A 17,141-nucleotide genomic window follows, 5' to 3' on the forward strand; every position below is an offset into this window, starting at 1 on the left:
AAAGGTGAGCAGTGGACAACACTCGGTTAGAATTTAGGAGGAAAGGAACAAAAAGCATGGTGAACAAGCATCATTACTTTCTGGATGGTAAGGAAAAATTTATCTTCCCAAAAGTCACCCCTTCCCTCAAGTCAGTAAAGCACCTCAAATTCCTATTAGTTATTTTTCAGGAGAAGAACACTTTATTTTTTTAAGTCCCAGAGATAACATATAGCCTTTTAATTAAGGTCTGTCTTATTATCCTTTATAACTTGTGTACTTTTAAAGTATACAATTTCTAATTAACTTTCTATAATTAGAAAATTGTTAACATTTCATAGAGAAATGTGTTCACAATCGACCACACAGGATAAATTACAAAAAATTAAATATTTAAGTGTAAAAAAAATTAGAATCATAAAACCAAAAGAAAACAGAGAATTCCTAAGTAACATCAGCATAAAGATTCAAAACCTAGAGGTATGATTCAAAACCTGGAAGCCATGAGAGAATATTTAAGTACATAAACACCTTACAAAATAACTTTTGTTTGGCAAACAAGCACCAGTGAATTTATTCACTTCTTCAACAAATATTTACTGGCTACATGCTCAGGCACTGTTCTAGGTGCTGAAAAGTAAAATAGAAATAACTATTTAAAATGTCAATAAAAAACCAACAAACTGGGAAAAAATATTTGCTACTCATATCACAGAGAAAGAGCTAATTTTACTAATACATAACAAAGAGCTTATAAAGAAAAGTGGACAAAGAGTTTGAATAAACAGTTTACAAAAAAAGTAAAGATCCTTACCCTTACTCCTGTTGAGGCATTAGTAACTTAAAAATTATGCTAAACCTAATTGTATACCATATTGATAACAAACACACAGAGAAAGGGAAAAAATATATTCATCATACCAAAACTTGTTAGATACATAAAAAAGCAGATAAAGGAAAATTTATAGTTTTAAGTGATGATAGAAAAGTGAAAAGGTTGAAAAGTTAATAAACATCCATCTCATGAAATTAGAAAAAGAATGGCAAAATAAAAGTAGAAGGAAGGAGGGGCTGGCCCCGTGGCCGAGTGGTTAAGTTCGCGCGCTCCACTGCAGGCGGCCCAGTGTTTCGTTGGTTCGAATCCTGGGCGCGGACATGGCACTGCTCATCAGACCACGCTGAGGCAGCATCCCACATGCCACAACTAGAGGAACCCACAACGGAGAATACACAACTATGTACCGGGGGGCTTTGGGGAGAAAAAGGAAAAAATAAAATCTTCAAAAAAAAAAAAAAAAAAAAGTAGAAGGAAGGGAATAAAGACCAGAGAAGAAATTAGTGTCATAGGAAATATACAACAAAGCTGAAAGGTGGTTCTTTTGAAAATACTAATAAGATATCTGGTGATGCTGATCAAGAAAAAAAGAGGACAGGAATAAACAACACCAAGAATCTAAAAAGGACATCCAACAGATGCAGCAGACATTAGAAAGATAATGAGGATATTATTAATAAGTTTAAGCGAATACATTCTAAAACGTAGACAAATTTCTAGAAGATAGTAACAAGTGACTCAAACATAAAGTTGAATAATCTGATAACCACTAACGAAACTGATTTCATAGTTAAAAATATTTTCCTCAAAGAAAACTGCAGGGACAGATTGCTTCAATGGCTTCATATTAGAAAGAAACAATAACAATCTTTTACAAACCCTTCCAGAGAAGAGACAAAAAGGCATGTTCCCCAAACATTTTATGGAACTACTATAATTTTGATAACAGTACCAGGAAAGGATAAGAAAATTACAAATCAGTCTTACTCATGAACACAAATACAAAAAGTCCTAAAGAAAATAATAGTAAACCAAAGTTGTAAATACAAAATGCAATTCACCACATCAATAATTAAAGAATTAAAACAGAAAAAGCATATGTTCATCTCAATAGATTTTGAGCAGAAAAGCCAACTATGAGCAGGTCCTTATCTGACCAAGAGTATCAAAAATCATACTTACTGGTAAATAAAACTTGAAAGCATTCCCTTTGACTACGAATAACCAGAATGCCCATCACCACTTCTATTCAACATTTTATAGACTCCTAGACAGCACAGAAAGGCAAGAAAAATAAATAAAAGGTAGAACCAAGTAGGAAGAACCAAAATATTATTTACAGATAAAGAATACAAAGAATAATTAATAGAATTATATGCCAGAGTTTATCAAAGTTGCTGGATATGATACTAATACACAAAATCATAGTATTTCTATATACCTGCAAGAAATGGTTAGAAAAAGCAATTTTCAAAAAGGTAATGTTTACAATCACACACACACAAAACCCACCAACTAACTAATAATACATGTAACAAAAGGTTGTAGGAGAAATTATAAAATTTTACTGACAAATACTAGGACTATCTGAATCTAACAGATATTATTCCATGTTTATGAAAGTGAAGACTTAATTTTACAAAGATGCCACCTCTCCTGAAACCCTATAGGTTCAATGCAACCTTAACGAAAATTCAAACAGACTTTAAAAATAAAATTTGACAAGGTGCTTCTAAAATTTATATGGTAACCAGAAGGACCAAAATAGCCAAGATTCTCTTGAAAAAGAACAAGCATGGAGGACTTACTCTACCCAATAAAAACTTACTATAAAGCTAACTTTATTTACGATAGTATGGTATTTATGCAGGAAGAGATAAATCTAAATAGGCTAAGAGCCCAGAAACAGACACATCTACATAGACATCTGATTTAAGACAAAAGTGGCATATCAGAGCACGGGGAAAGAACTGTCTTTTCAATAAATATATGCTAGAACAAATGGAGGGAAAATGAAATGGACTCTTGCTTTACTCCTCAAGCAAAAATCAATTCAAGATAAACCTAACATCTAACTCTGAACTTTTTTTGTCAAATTTTCACTATCTGTGAATCACTTAGTGGGCACTGCACATAGCACGATCAATTTACATAAAAAATATTCACTGCATTTTAAAATACAAGTAAAATATTTTAAAATGAATAGTAAGATATTCCTATCAGTGAGAGAGATGATTGCACATTCTCACAACTGTATGTATGTCCAGTAAGTTTATTTTACTTGTTATCTGAATTAAACTAGAAAATCCTAATTCAATTAGAGCTTGTCAGGAAGGCAGCAAGGCTTGGTGGTAGCTCTATGAGATAGTTATAGGTATTGCACATAGAATCTTACAGGCTCTACCTTCAAATATTTCTGAATCTGAGCATTTCTTCATTATATTCCTGCTACCATCCTATACCAACCATAATCTCTTGCCCAGATTATTGAAACAGCCTCCCAACCAGTCTCCACCACCCCTCCATTCCCCACCTTCAGACTACTCTCAACATAGCAGCCAGAGTGATACTGAAAAACCTAGATCTTCTCAACCTTCTGCTCAGAACTTTCATGAGCGCCTATATCACCTAGAGAAAAGGTAAAATCTTTACAGTACTCCACCAGGCACTCTAATAGTTGGTCCACCTATTACCTCTCTCCTATAACTCTCCTCTGTGATACTGTCACACTGGTCTCCTGGTTGTTGCTCAAACATATTATGCTTCTCATTCAGAGCCTTTGCTCTTCAGTTCCCTCTAACTGAACTGCTCTTCCCCTGGATAGCTGAATGGCTCACTCTGTCACCTCCTTCAAGTTTTCATTGAAAAGGTGACATTTGTATAAAGTCTTCCCTGATAACCTAGTTAAAATCGCAACCTTCTCTAACTCTGCTGCCTATGTGCTTTACTTATTTTCTCCTTAGCATTTAGTACCATCCAGTAACTATATATTTTACTTATTTATTTTATAGTCTTTCCCCTCTAGACTGTAAATTTCATGAAGCTGAGATTTATCTGTTGGGTTCACTCCTGTATACACAGCATCTAGAACAGTCCTGGAACAAGCAAGTTTTCATTCACGTCTGTTATACAAATAAAGGAAATTAAATCTAATGTGGACCAGATAGGGAAGCAATTCTTCCCAACAGCGTGTCTTTGGTATTCTGTAAGACACTCAAGAACACACAAAAATATCACATTTAAAATGAATATTTTAACCTAAAAGATACAATAGATTTTTAATCCACTCTTGTTACATTCGTTTTCATTTAAACTATCTGGGAGTCACCTTAAATGTGCCAAATAATAAACCATTAATTTCCTTCTCTGAGGGAAGGAAACCAAATGTATGTATTCCCAGAACGGTTCTTCAGAGCCACATGGCCCTTTTTCGTCAGACCAAAACACATTACAATTTTGAAGTACCTGTAGGAAATATAGTTCATGTCTGCTTGTTGATTAGAAATACTGGCCTTGGGCTCAACAGAACAATTTGGCTAATGATGAATCTTTGGGTGTTATCTGAAGATCTGAAGTCATGAAAGTAGGTGAGATTGCCCTGGGAGAATGTGTAGTGAGAAGAGGAAACAAGAGACAAGGAGGAAATCATGATGGCCACTAACACGTAACAAAGGTTAAGGAAACAAAAGGTCAGAGGGAAATAACAGATAGGTGTGAAGACTGGTATCAGACAAATAAGGGAACAGAGCGTCCTAAGAAGGAAGTGGTCAGTAATGTCAGAAACTACAAAGCGGTGACAAAGGATGAGGACTGGAAAAAACACCCTAGATCTAAGAGCTCATTTGTGATTATTTTAATAACAGCTTTACTGAGATATAATTAACTTATTATAAAATTCACCTATTTAAAGCACTCAAGTTGTTTTTAGTATATTCAGAGTTGTGTGACAATCATCACTACCAAATTTCAGAACATTTTCATCACTCCAAAAAGAAACCCTTCACCCATCAGCAGTCACTCCTGTTTTCCCTCTCCCACAGACCCTCATTACTAATTTTCAAAGAAGACAGTTAAGAGAAGTGTGGAAAACGGAGAAAAGAATTACAAGTAACAAGGGCATATTATTCTTTAAATTCTTTGACACTAAAGAGAACTAGGAGAGAGAAGTAAATAGGATGAAGTAATTAAAACGGGAAAGGTCTTCAACATGAGGTAGGTTGAAGTGAAGGATTCAGGGGACAAAGATTGAAAGGCACAAGAGATAGAAGATAAATACTAGATCAGATCTGGGTACACTAGTTGAATAAGATGGAATCAGATGCATAGACAGAAGGGTCTGACTTGAAAAGGAAGAGACACCTCAGGAGACTGAGGTGATCATGGTAAGGAAACAGGAAGGCAATAACTAAAAATAGAGGACTTCGGGGAGCTAATGTGGAAAGCAGATTTACTTTCCACTATCTAAACTTTGGAGAGTTTTAAATATTTCATCATTTGCAAGCCATAGTATTTTATTTTATTTATTTATTTATTTATTTATCTATTTATTTAACACTCTCTCTCTTTTTTCTAAATTTTTCCTTCTCCCCAAAACCCCCCAGTACATAGTTGTGTATTTTAGTTGTGAGTCCTTCTACCTGTGGCATGTGGGATGCTGCCTCAGCATGGCTTGATGAGTGGTGCTAGGTCCGCACCAAGGATCTAAACCCTCGAAACCCTGGCGGCCTGGGCCGCTGAAGCAGAGCATGCAAACTTGACCACTCGGCCAGTGGGCCACCCCCACTACTATTTTAAAACAAAGTTGATAAATATGTAATAGAGGAATTTTCTCTTCTTATTAGGATACACAAAGTGGCAAGATACTGTCACTCTGACCCCAACAAAGAAAAATAAGCTAAATAAGTTTTTAAAATAATGGTTTTAAGGCATATTAGCGAGCAGAGGACACAAAAAACCTAACGAATTAAATTCCAGAAAGTAATAAACCCATCACAGGAGAGGTAGACCCACTGCTGCTCTCATCCCTGGTACAGCAGCAGCAGGAGGAATGCACCGTAGATGGGGATAACGAGAAACAAGTCAGACTTTTAACAGTCACCTAAAGGCTAGCCTGACAGATTAGAATTCTGAGGAGTGGTAGGGCTAAGTCTGAGTGGTCTAAAGCACTGGAATAAGAATTATAAGGAGTCCCAGGCATGGAAGAAGTCTGTACCCACTCTCCAACTCTTCCTCACAGGTCTTCACTAAATGCATAGGTAGCACACTGAAAGCTGGAGACAGGGCAGAAGAGCTGAAAGAGATCCCCCTTGAACAATGTGGGCCTTCCCAAAGTACGCGGCAGCCACCCTCCAAAGGAAGGCTGGGCGAGTGAGCAGGGAGAAATCCATCTGAGGCACTCCAAGCTTTCAGCTACCAATGGCTGGGGATGGAGCAGGAGAGCTGAGAAAAAGTCCTCCAAGGCATTCCAAGCCTTCACAGACTGTAAAACAGCTGTCCTCTAGAGGCTGGGTAAGGACAGCAAGGTGAGACTGCCTGAGACACAGAAAGCCAGGAAGCACGACTAGAGAACAAAGAGACTTTCCAGCAACCTAAAAAGCCAGCAGCTAGGCTGCCAAACAAATCTCTGGAATCAAGTCAGTGCTCAGACCCCAAATCCTGCTAAAGAGAAAGTCATAATTCTGCTCTAAAGTATTTCAACCCAGTGTTAAAGTGAATCCAATTAAAGCTGCAACAAAGCATAGACTGATCTTACTTATAGACTTTCTCCATTAAGTGGCCTGACATAATAAAGGGCATTTTGAAGATAAGTAAATAATAAGTTAACTTCAAGCTCTACTGTCGTTTTATACAAGACTGACATATGATCAAAGATTATGAGACAAACAAGCATGAAAATATGACCCATGGTCAAGGAAACAGTCAAAATAAATAGATACAGAGATGGCCTAAATGTTAAACTTACCAAAGAGGAACTTTAAAATAATTACGTGAAAATACTAAATGATATAACAGAAAAGATGAATGATATGCATGAAGAGGGGGAAATTTCAGCAGAATGATACAAATTACAAAAAAGAATAAAAAAGAAACACTAGAAAAGAAAAATATATCAAAAATAAAGAATTAGATGGACTCAACAGCAGAAGAAAAGACTGGTAAACTTGAAAACAAATCAATAGAAAATATCCAAACTAAAACAGAGAAAAAGGAGAGAGGAGAGGTAAAACAGCATGCCTGAGTTCTGCGGGACAATTTCAAATGGTCTAATATACACATAATTGGAGTCCCAGGAGAGGACAGAGAGAATGAAACAGAAGAAATATCTGACGAGAAAATGGCCAAGAACTTTCTACAAGTGAAGAAAGACATCAACCAAACAAATCTAAGTTCAGTGAAGACCAAGCAAGGATAAAGATAAAGTAGAAAATGAACCTAACGGAGTCACAGAGTAATGTAGATTCAATGACTACTTGAATGAAATAGCTTCAGTTCTTACTAATATTCGTGGAGTTAGGGTTAAATCAATCTAATATCTAGAGTCTGTTCCTAAAGAAATCAGGAACTTGTAGAATTTAGTTCTTTTCTCCAAATTTAAATACACTAAATGTGCACAGTTATATTTCTAGGTTTAGGGTATTACACCATCAAACTTCCTCATTTCAACCTAATTCAATTTTACTCTGGATTTTTGGTGAAACGTTTTTTGATAAAAATTAAGAGTAAGTTAAATCATCAAACTCAATCAAAATCAAAAATCTTCTCTCAAAAAAAAATCCTAGGGGCCGGCTCCGTGGCCAAGTGGTTAAGTTCGAGCACTCCACTGCGGTGGCCCAGTGTTTCGTCGGTTCGAATCCTGGGCGCGGACATGGCACTGCTCATCAAACCACACTGAGGCGGTGTCCCACATGCCACAACTAGAAGGACCCACAACTGAGAATATACAACTATGTACTGGGGGGCTTTGGGGAGAAAAAGGAAAAAAATAAAATCTTAAAAAAAAAATCCTAAAATTTCCATCTATTAATAAGAACTTTTTATAATTAAATTTAATATACCTCCAAGGGGAAAAAAACACTGGTACACTCAATTATTAGGTGCAATAGGAAGCCAAAGGTGTGTTTTATGCAGAGACATTCATGTTACCTGATTTACATTGTTCAAACATCCCTATCTACTCTGTGGAAAACAGACATAAGCAAAACAAAAATGGAAACTGGGAGACCAATTAACAGACAACTGAAATAGTCTAGAAAAGAACTTCACTGACTTGAATGAGGATGACAAATGAAAATGTTAAGAAGTGGTTTATTTTAAACAAGCAAACAAAAATGATAAGTTCAGACAGTAAATGAAATGGGGGGGAAACAGTAATGTGACAGAGAATGATTTAGCTGAAGGGATACTATTTTTAATAGTGTAGGCAGGGAAAAGATGAAATTGGAGCCCTAATCTGGACATAAGAAGAGAGAGTCACGGGAAAAGCTAAGAGAAGAGCCTTCCTAATCTACTTCACAAGTTTAAAGATGGATAAGCCTAGACTGGCTCCCGCATTCTTTAACCTCCATACCACACTTAGAATTATGCTTTGCCCAAGTACTACAAACAATTATAAAGGGCTTAATTCTTCCATTTTGACAAAAAGCAATGGCTACACTATAGTCTAATAATCACTAGCAGTCATTATACCACCTTCAGTCCTTAGGAGCAACATCCTAAACATAAGAGATTCACAACAAACACTTTCATCCAGAACAACTTCCCATATCTGCATATGTGTATCACTGTTATGTGTTTGGGAGGGGGACAAGGAAGAGGGGGGATACAGTCACAGCAAGAGGTTCCTGTTGAAAGACATTTTACTGACAAAGCAGTTTTCAATCTAACTCAGAATCCCAACAGTAGTACTGCTTTGTGGAGATAATTACTGAACTTTGGACTACTTTATTGTTCATTCATTTAACATGAATCATTAAACATACTCTGACATTACCCCAATTCCAACACGACAAATAACAGTAAGCTTTTGTGCTAAAAGTTATGGTATATGCCTCCATTTCCAACATGGTTTAAGGCAGGAAAAAATAAAACTGAGTTGCAACTGAGAACCCCCAAATACACAATAATGAAAAACTGACATGAATACTTCTGGAATTTTCCCCCAAACTCTATCAATTTCTATGGCTAAAAACATCTTGTTTTCACGTGATACCAAGTGCACAAAATTGCTAGTTTTATAGAACAACAGTGATAACAAAGAGAAGAAAATGATGCAGTAGCAAGACCAAAGCTCAAATATCAGATTTCCCTCTTATTAACTGTGTAATCTTACAGCAAGCTATGTAATCTCCCTTTGTCTTATTTTCTCATCTGTAAAACACAGATCATATCTCATAGTATTGTCAGGGTTAAATAAAAGAATATATATATATATATATATATATATATATATATATATATATATAATGCCTGGTATATAACAGGCATAACAAATATATATATTACATCTGTCCAATTATTGGAACAACCATCAGTATGTTCCTACCATTAAAAAAGACAGCTTACTGCCAATAAGCACATAAAAAGATGCTCAACATCATTAGTCATTAGGGAAATGAAAATCAAAACCACAATGAGCTAACTTCACACCTACCAGAATGGCTATAATTAAAAAAACAGAAAATAACAAGTATTGACAAAGATGTGGAGAAAGTGGAACCCTCATCCTTTGCTGATGGGAATGTAAAATGATACGGCCACTTTGGAAAACACTGTGATGTTTCCTCAAAAAATTAAACACAGAATTACCATATGACCCAGTAATTCCCCTCCTAGATATATATCCAAAAGAACTAAAAACAAGGACTTAGCCATCTGTACTCAAATGCTCACAGCAGCATTATTCACAATAGCTAAAAGGTAGCAACAGCCCAAGTATCCATCAATAAATGGATATACAAAATGTGGTATATTACATACAACGGAATATTATCCAGCCATAAAAAGGAATAAAGTTCTGATACATGCTACAACATGTATGAAAACATTATGCAAGGTTACAAAAGCGAGACACAAAAGGATAAGTATTGCATGATTCCACTTATATGAAATATCTAGAATAGGTAAATTCATAGAGACAGAAAGTAGTTTAGCAGTTACCAGGGCTGGGAAGACGGGGAATGGGTAGTTACGGCTTAATGGGTACAGAGCTTCTATTTGGGGTGATGAAAAATTCTGGAAACAGACAGTGGTAAACATTGTACAACAGTGTAAATATGATTAATGTCACTGAATTGGACACTTAAAAATGATTAAAATGACAAATTTTGTTAAATATAATTTACATAAAAGTCATTAGAAAGTCATCATCTTGATAGAAATGTTCACATAGTTTCCTGTCTTCAAAAAACTAATTCTACAATCTGCTTTTGACGATTAGCAAATATAAACAGTTTACGTATATAAAAAATTATAGAGGAAACCAGATCCAAGGTTTACGGGAACTCTCTGTACTATCTTAACAATTTTTCTGTAAACTAAAACTGTTCTAAAAATTAGTTGGGTTTTTTTTAAAAGGCAACTTACTGAATCTCAAAAAGCATTATGCTAAGTGAAAGAAGCCAGACTCAAAAGGCTGTATATACTGTATGATGCCAATTTACACGACATTCTGGGGAGGCAAAACCATAGGAATTAAAAAAAAAATAGGTGTTGCCAGAGATTAGAGGGTGAGTGGAAAGGACTGATTACGAAGGGGCATAAGGACACTTTCTGGAGTGATGGAAATATTCTATATCTTAATTGTGGTGGTGGCCAGTTACACATTGTTGGTATTTCCCATAATTTATAGAGCTGTATAACCTAAAACACCTAAACTAATAACCTACAACAGATGAATTTTACTATAAGTAAATTATATCTCAATAAACCTGATTTTTTAAAAAACCTAAACAGTTACAGTTCATGTCATGCATTTCAACACAGGCAGAATTTCAGTCCGATAAATGTCATTATGAGATCCAGTCAGATGAAACCAGGCTATAGTCTCTGAAGCCAAAGAGCACCTTTTCTCAACTCAGCACTGTAGTCTAAAAAACATTTACACACTAAACTAAAAAGAGGAGTCAGAACAGTTACAAATTACATTATAAACACATATAAATGACTTAAGTCAATTTGGTTATGGCTACTCATAGCACTATGGTTTAATTAGGTCTCCTTCAGAGTTTAACTTGGGGGAATAAAACACACACTTTGCATAATTCCCAAAACTGCAAATAAAACATCTGAAAAAGTATTTTCCTGTTCGCCAATTAGACATTTTCCTAAGGGCGTTTATCTCTTCCATCAACATCCATGTTCTTTTCCCACCTCATCAGAAGAAAAGTACCTGCACTGATTTCCCTCTATTGTCTCCTCTCATTTTCCCCACCCTTTTATCTTGAAAGGATTTCATCTTTGCTTTTTCCTCTCATTTCACAGTAGAACTTTAATACTTAATGTCCTCCTGCTTCTACTGGTATTTTCTGAAGGTAAACTGCCAATTTCTGTTCTTATAGGAAATTTTTTTTAATGGCCTATTTCAATTAGGATTTCCCATACTGCAAATTTTTAACCAATTTTCTTTTCTTAACACTGTCTATTCCTTTCTCTTTTCATAGTCAAATTCCTTATCAAATGCCTACTCATTTCACAACAGGAACTAGCATTACTCTGCTGCTCATCTACAGTCATCAACCTCTCCTTCAGTCCTCTTAACTATGTCTTCCACACTACTCAAGCCACAACGAGTTCACAGCCCATGCTAAGATTTCCTGAATCATCCAAGTAATATAAAAGTTCTGACCACCGGCCTCTAAATTCTTTATTGCAGATGTCTATTCTCACCTCTTACTTCACCTGTTCTGTCCTTATCTTTTCAAATAAGACTTGTGAATCCTTCCTTAAACCTGTACTTTATTTTCCTTACCTAAGTTTTTCCCCAAGTTGTTCCCTATGCATTGAAATTACTGCCCTTGACACCTCTTCACCTTCTTCTTCTACAGTAACAATTTAAGATCTAAACTCTTTATTCAAAAATCAAAAATCTTGCCTAATCAATGCTCATCAATTTTAAATGTAACTATACCGCCCTCTACATCTTTTCTTCCCCATTAACAATTTTTTAATAACTAAAGTACTTTATACTATATGTATATACACATACATGTATATACGTAATACACATATATATGTGTACATATAGCATATGTATAAAGTACTTTAGTAGTTGGCTGTATGTATAGCAGTTGGACTATAAACTCCCTAAAGGCAGGAAATACCCATTCTTTCATATACATTCCAAAATCTGGCAAGTGCTATGTATCTAAATCCAGTACCATATGAATAGAAACTACGAAAAGAACACTAGGCTTAGCACTGCAAGACACTGTAAGTTCAAGCAATGCCTCTAATGTATTAAGCTAAACAAGTCACAATCTCACTGGGCCTCATTTTCCTCTTCAAGAAAATGATAAAAATATTATTTTTATATTTTACTTCACAGAGAGTAAGGTGGGTGGGGGGAAGCATAGTTAAGCTATAATCATCAATCAATACAAATGTAAGAATATTTACTTTATCATTGTTAATCATAGTTATCTTGCCTAAAATAAGCCTCTAGCGGGGGGTTTTTTTAAACTAAACTCAATGCACAGCAAAATAAGTGAATCAACACACCATTTACTCATATCAATAACTTTTGTCCTATAAGACTAACAGAAAGCCATATATTTAGCAGTAAAGATGTTAATTATATAGTATCTTAATGCACTCTCAAGGTTAAAAGATAAATACTTGCTGCTAAGCCAATAATGAGTACCTTCAAATCAACTAAAATGAAGAGTGTATAAAAATCCCATTCTCTTTTGTATCCAAATAGCTGAATCTAAAATTTTAAGAACTCCAAAAAGTAGTTTAAAATTGTATAAATCTCCTTTTTAACTGCCTAAAATGTCCATGTGCACTCTCCCATTGTGTTTTGAATCCATCATGTTATAAATAACAGATTGCAGAGAAAAGGAGGGATACAAAGTAAACATAAATGCACAAAATAAAGATTTCAAAAATATGACTCCATGACAGAGACAGGGAAGTTTCTTCTAGTCCCAACCGTAACCCCATGAACAACCTGAAAGATATCCTACAGCAATATCATTAATGACCATAATTCCAATCAAAAGAGCATCAGGTGGGGGCCACCCCCATGGCCGAGTGGTTAGAGTTCCCCGTGCTCTGCTTCAGCAGCCTGAGTTTGTGAGTTTGGGTCTCTGAAGCGGACTTACTCCACTCATCAGCCATGCTGTGGAGGCATCCCACATACAAAAAACAGAGGAAGATTGGCACAGATGTTAGCTCAGGGCTAATCAATCTTCCTCACCAAAAAAAAAAGGGCATCATGTATGGATATTATCAAAATAATTATAAATTATTAGTAATACATTTCTCAAACGAGTTGCTTTTCCTTTTCAAGTAGGAATCCAAGACAGAAAAGCAGAATTTTCATCCTTTAGATCTGCACTATCTAATATATGGTAGCTACTAACCACATGCAGCACACTATTCAGAGCTTGAAATGTAGCTAGTCCAAAGTGAGATGTGTTCCAAGTGTAAAATGCACATCAGATTTCAAAGACTTACCAAAAAAATGTGAAGTATCTTACATATGTGGCTCTCATTTAATATTTCTACTGGACAGCACTGATTTAGATGTAGTCAACTCTCGAATAAAAAATGGATACCAGAGGTATTACACATCTTGTTTAATATCTCACTGCTTGGTACTATCACAGCAGGGTCTAGAACCTGATCACCTTTATCCCACCCTTAGTAACAGAAGGAATTCATCCTTTAAGACTCAACTTAAGCATCATCTTCCTCATCAGATGCACTCATTCCCTCTCTCTCTCCCAGCCCAGGTAATCACATCTTTTTTAGTACTTCGGATGTACCACTGCCCTTATAACCACACTGTTAAAATTTGTGTGACTGTCTCCCCAGATGGAACAGAGACCTTCTTGAGGACAAGCAGTGCCTCATTCATTTTTCTATTCCGGGAACAAGTGCAGTGCAGGCAGCTTTGTAGGCCCTCTGAAAACAAGATCTTTCAGAGGGTCAATTTTTAGCCCTACTCAGGTACAATGAACAAATCAAATCACATATTATCTGAATGCACTGCACGAAAACTTTCACTGTTATCATTTACCTGCCTTAAATTCTTTTTAAATATGGCAAATATAATAAAATGGATAATTTATGTTATCAAAGCAACACAAGTTACAAAGCATTAAAAAAAGTGCTTTGTACTGCTGCTCAGAAAAGTTTGGTCTGACGCTCTGATAAGAACTCTGATCTCTTGGGAAATTCAACACTCTCGTTAGGTATAAATTCACTTACTGAATGTGCTTACTAAGTGCAAAAACACTGTGCTAGATTAAAAAAAGATTCCTAGACATGGGAATTGATGCATCAATATTCCATTAACCGAAAACTTTAGAATGGCAGGAGGGAGAAACAAAGCATCACAGGTTCAGCATAGAGCTAATTACATAAAGTTACAGTGTGTAAAATTCCTAAATGCAAGCATGCCAACTTTCATATTCCATAAAACAGAAAAACTTGTGAAACCTATGGATGAAAACATTAAAATGTATTGCTTGCCAAGAAAAACTGCAAGCAACATGCACACAAAACAAAAATAGCAAGAGATTTTCCTAGGAAAAAAACTGCTGTAGAATCTGTTAATTTAGGCCAAGTTACTCGTGGAAGAAGCTCTGTATGTGCTTCGCGCCTATATAAAATCACTTCTGAATTAAGTTTAAATAATAAAATCTCTTTATTAAATAATAAAATCTCTCTCTTCTCATTCAGTCATAATGCTTTTCAGTACACAGACTGTCTTAACATTAAACAAGAAGTTATCTTCAACCACACAGTCCAATTCGCTAGCATGAACAAGAGCCCCAACGCCAACCAGGCAGAGCCGCTAAGAGGAGGCTCCCGCGGAGACTTTACCACCAGCTCAGGAAGCAAAGGTACAAAGTCTCTCTCGGAATCAGCCTTCCTGGAATCAGCCTTCCTGGACGTCAGCACAGCCTTCCCCCTTTATACGGTATCTTCAACACTCTTCGAGGAATAGCTTTCTCTTCTCTGCATCTCTTCTAATCTGTCGCTTTGATGCTCCAAAAATATTAAACCATTTTCCCCACAGAGCCTTTCTGCCTGACGCCCTCCTCGAAAGATTTTAGGGTACCTCTTTAATAGGTAATCTTGCTCAAAGAGGAAGGCCTCTTCCCTCAAGTCAACTCAACACCCACTGTTCAAAATAAAAACATCACTGCAACCCCAACTTCCTCAGCCTGATGCAGGGAGAGAACGACCACAGGCTCCCTCTCCCACGTCCTTCATCTCCAGACCTTCCTCCTCGCTGAGCTTCTCCTTCCTCATTGCCCTCCCCAATCCCTGCTCCCCCCCCGAAAAAAAAAATCCACAGCTGGAGAATCTCGTTTTTAAAGCCAAACCATTTACTGAGGAAAAGAAGTACGTGCTTTTTCCTTCAATTATTTATTGTTCCGCCGTCACTCAGGAAGAGTGGAGCAAGTATTTTTAATCTCACCGCCCTTCCAGAAAGATGATGCGCTAAATACACACTGAAATAATACTGTCTTGCCAAAGCAAGTGGATTCGCGGCAAAAAGGCAACCCGGGGGAAGGCAGGAGAAAAAGGATCCCGAGCCCCCAAAGCGGGAGACGGGACAAGGAGGTGAAGGGGGGCATAACTGAGAAGCGCAGCACACACAGTCGCCAGAACCTAACAACTCGACCGGGGAACAGGACCGGCCGCGGCGCTCCAGCCCGGTCCTCTCAGACAGGCGGCTGGCCTCCCCTCCCCCTCTGGGGCAAAACTAACTCCCAGACGCCCCCCACCCCGACCGGGGGGGCCTGCTGGGGGCGCGGGCCCCTGGCACCTTCGGCGGGGCAGTCGGCAACGGCTCGGGGGGAAGCAAGGCCCGGAGGGAGGTGAGTCGGGCCAGGGCAGCGCCAAGAGTACGGGATGGAGGGTCAGAGGCGGGCACCCGGGGGGCTGGGGGCCACGGCGAGGGACCCTCCCATCCTGGGATCCCCGGGGCCCCTCGCCGGCCTTGCAGAGCAGGGTCCCAGGTACCGACCCCCACCGCACCTACCGCTCCTCACCTCACGCTGCCTGAGCCTCTGCCTCCACCACAGTCCGAGCGCCCACAGCCGCCGCGGTCCCAACCATTTTCCCCTCAGCCGCCTCAGCCGCCGCGGAGAGCTTCGGCGGACTCCGCGGCCAGCCAAGCACAGTACGTCACTTCCGGCCTGGGAGGCACCGCCTTCCGCGCCCAGGCTTCTTGCGGATTGGCTGGTGTAGACGGCCTACCTGAAGTAGTGGGCGGGGTTTGGGCGAGTCCGGTGAGGCTCCATCCCGGCTAGTGGGGGCCGGGGGCTGGGGGCCGGGTGCCCCAGGGAATGCGGAGCCGCCTCTGGATGTCTCTCCATGCATTCCCGGACTGGGGGCGGCGGGCCTCCGGGACACCAGCTGCCACCTCTCAGGCCGGGCGTCGGAAGCGCCGCCAACCACCGAAGTACTCTATTGTTCCCGTGTCCTCTCCAGGGACTCCGCGCTCGCTTCCATCCGGGCTGCGGGTCCCAGATTCGCGGTCTTGGCCCCAGGCCCCGCCGAGATTGGTTTGTGATTGAAAGACTGAAAGGAACAGGCAAAATAGAAAATCATCCTCTCTAACCAGCATTTACCGAGTCTCACGGTGGATCAGGTGCTGTGGGGTGTGTAATTAGTAGCCCATCGCGTGGATTGTGCAAAGCGCTTTCACATCAGTGTCTCATGTTAATTCCCCACAGCCAGATAAGGAAGATAGCCCAGTGATAACTCACAGCCAGACGGCTCTTTTACATTACAAAATATCTTCACACGCAATATCCATAATAATACCTTCCTCATGAGAATTGAATGAGATTATGCTTGTAAAGCGTTTAGCCCTCAAATGTTAGATTTAAAAAATTACATAACGATATTAAGCAGATAGGAAAATTATCCCCATTTACAGATGGTGAAGCTCCGGGCATGATTCAAATCAATTTTGACTCCAATCCGCAGCATTTTACAACAGATTGTCCCTTAAACAGTAAGAGAAGGGGGTCCGATCCTTCCAGACTAATGTGGGAGACTGATTTGGGCTACAATTCTCAGTGAAAAAAAATTTTGTGTGTGTAATTGTAAGAAGACTAAGAGAAGTAGAAACTTACCTACAACA

At 38.3% G+C, this 17,141-nt stretch overlaps 1 protein-coding gene across 3 annotated transcripts in view; it reads right to left on the reverse strand.

Moving 5' to 3' along the window:
- The window catches only part of PIK3C2A (phosphatidylinositol-4-phosphate 3-kinase catalytic subunit type 2 alpha), a 91,397-nt gene extending 75,188 nt beyond the window's left edge, over positions 1–16,209 (reverse strand). Inside the window, exon 1 of one of the 3 annotated variants that reach the window (XM_014847863.3) lies at positions 16,042–16,209. The gene's annotated coding sequence lies outside the window, so the exon portion shown is untranslated. Of the gene's footprint in view, positions 1–1,996; positions 2,077–16,031 lie in introns of those variants that run through there. The other 2 variants (XM_044752083.2, XM_070491236.1) reach the window with 2 other exon arrangements.
- Between the last annotated feature and the right edge of the window lie 932 nt (positions 16,210–17,141).

This window comes from Equus asinus, chromosome 20 (genome assembly GCF_041296235.1).
Source record: "Equus asinus isolate D_3611 breed Donkey chromosome 20, EquAss-T2T_v2, whole genome shotgun sequence".
Taxonomy (NCBI): Eukaryota; Metazoa; Chordata; class Mammalia; order Perissodactyla; family Equidae; genus Equus; species Equus asinus.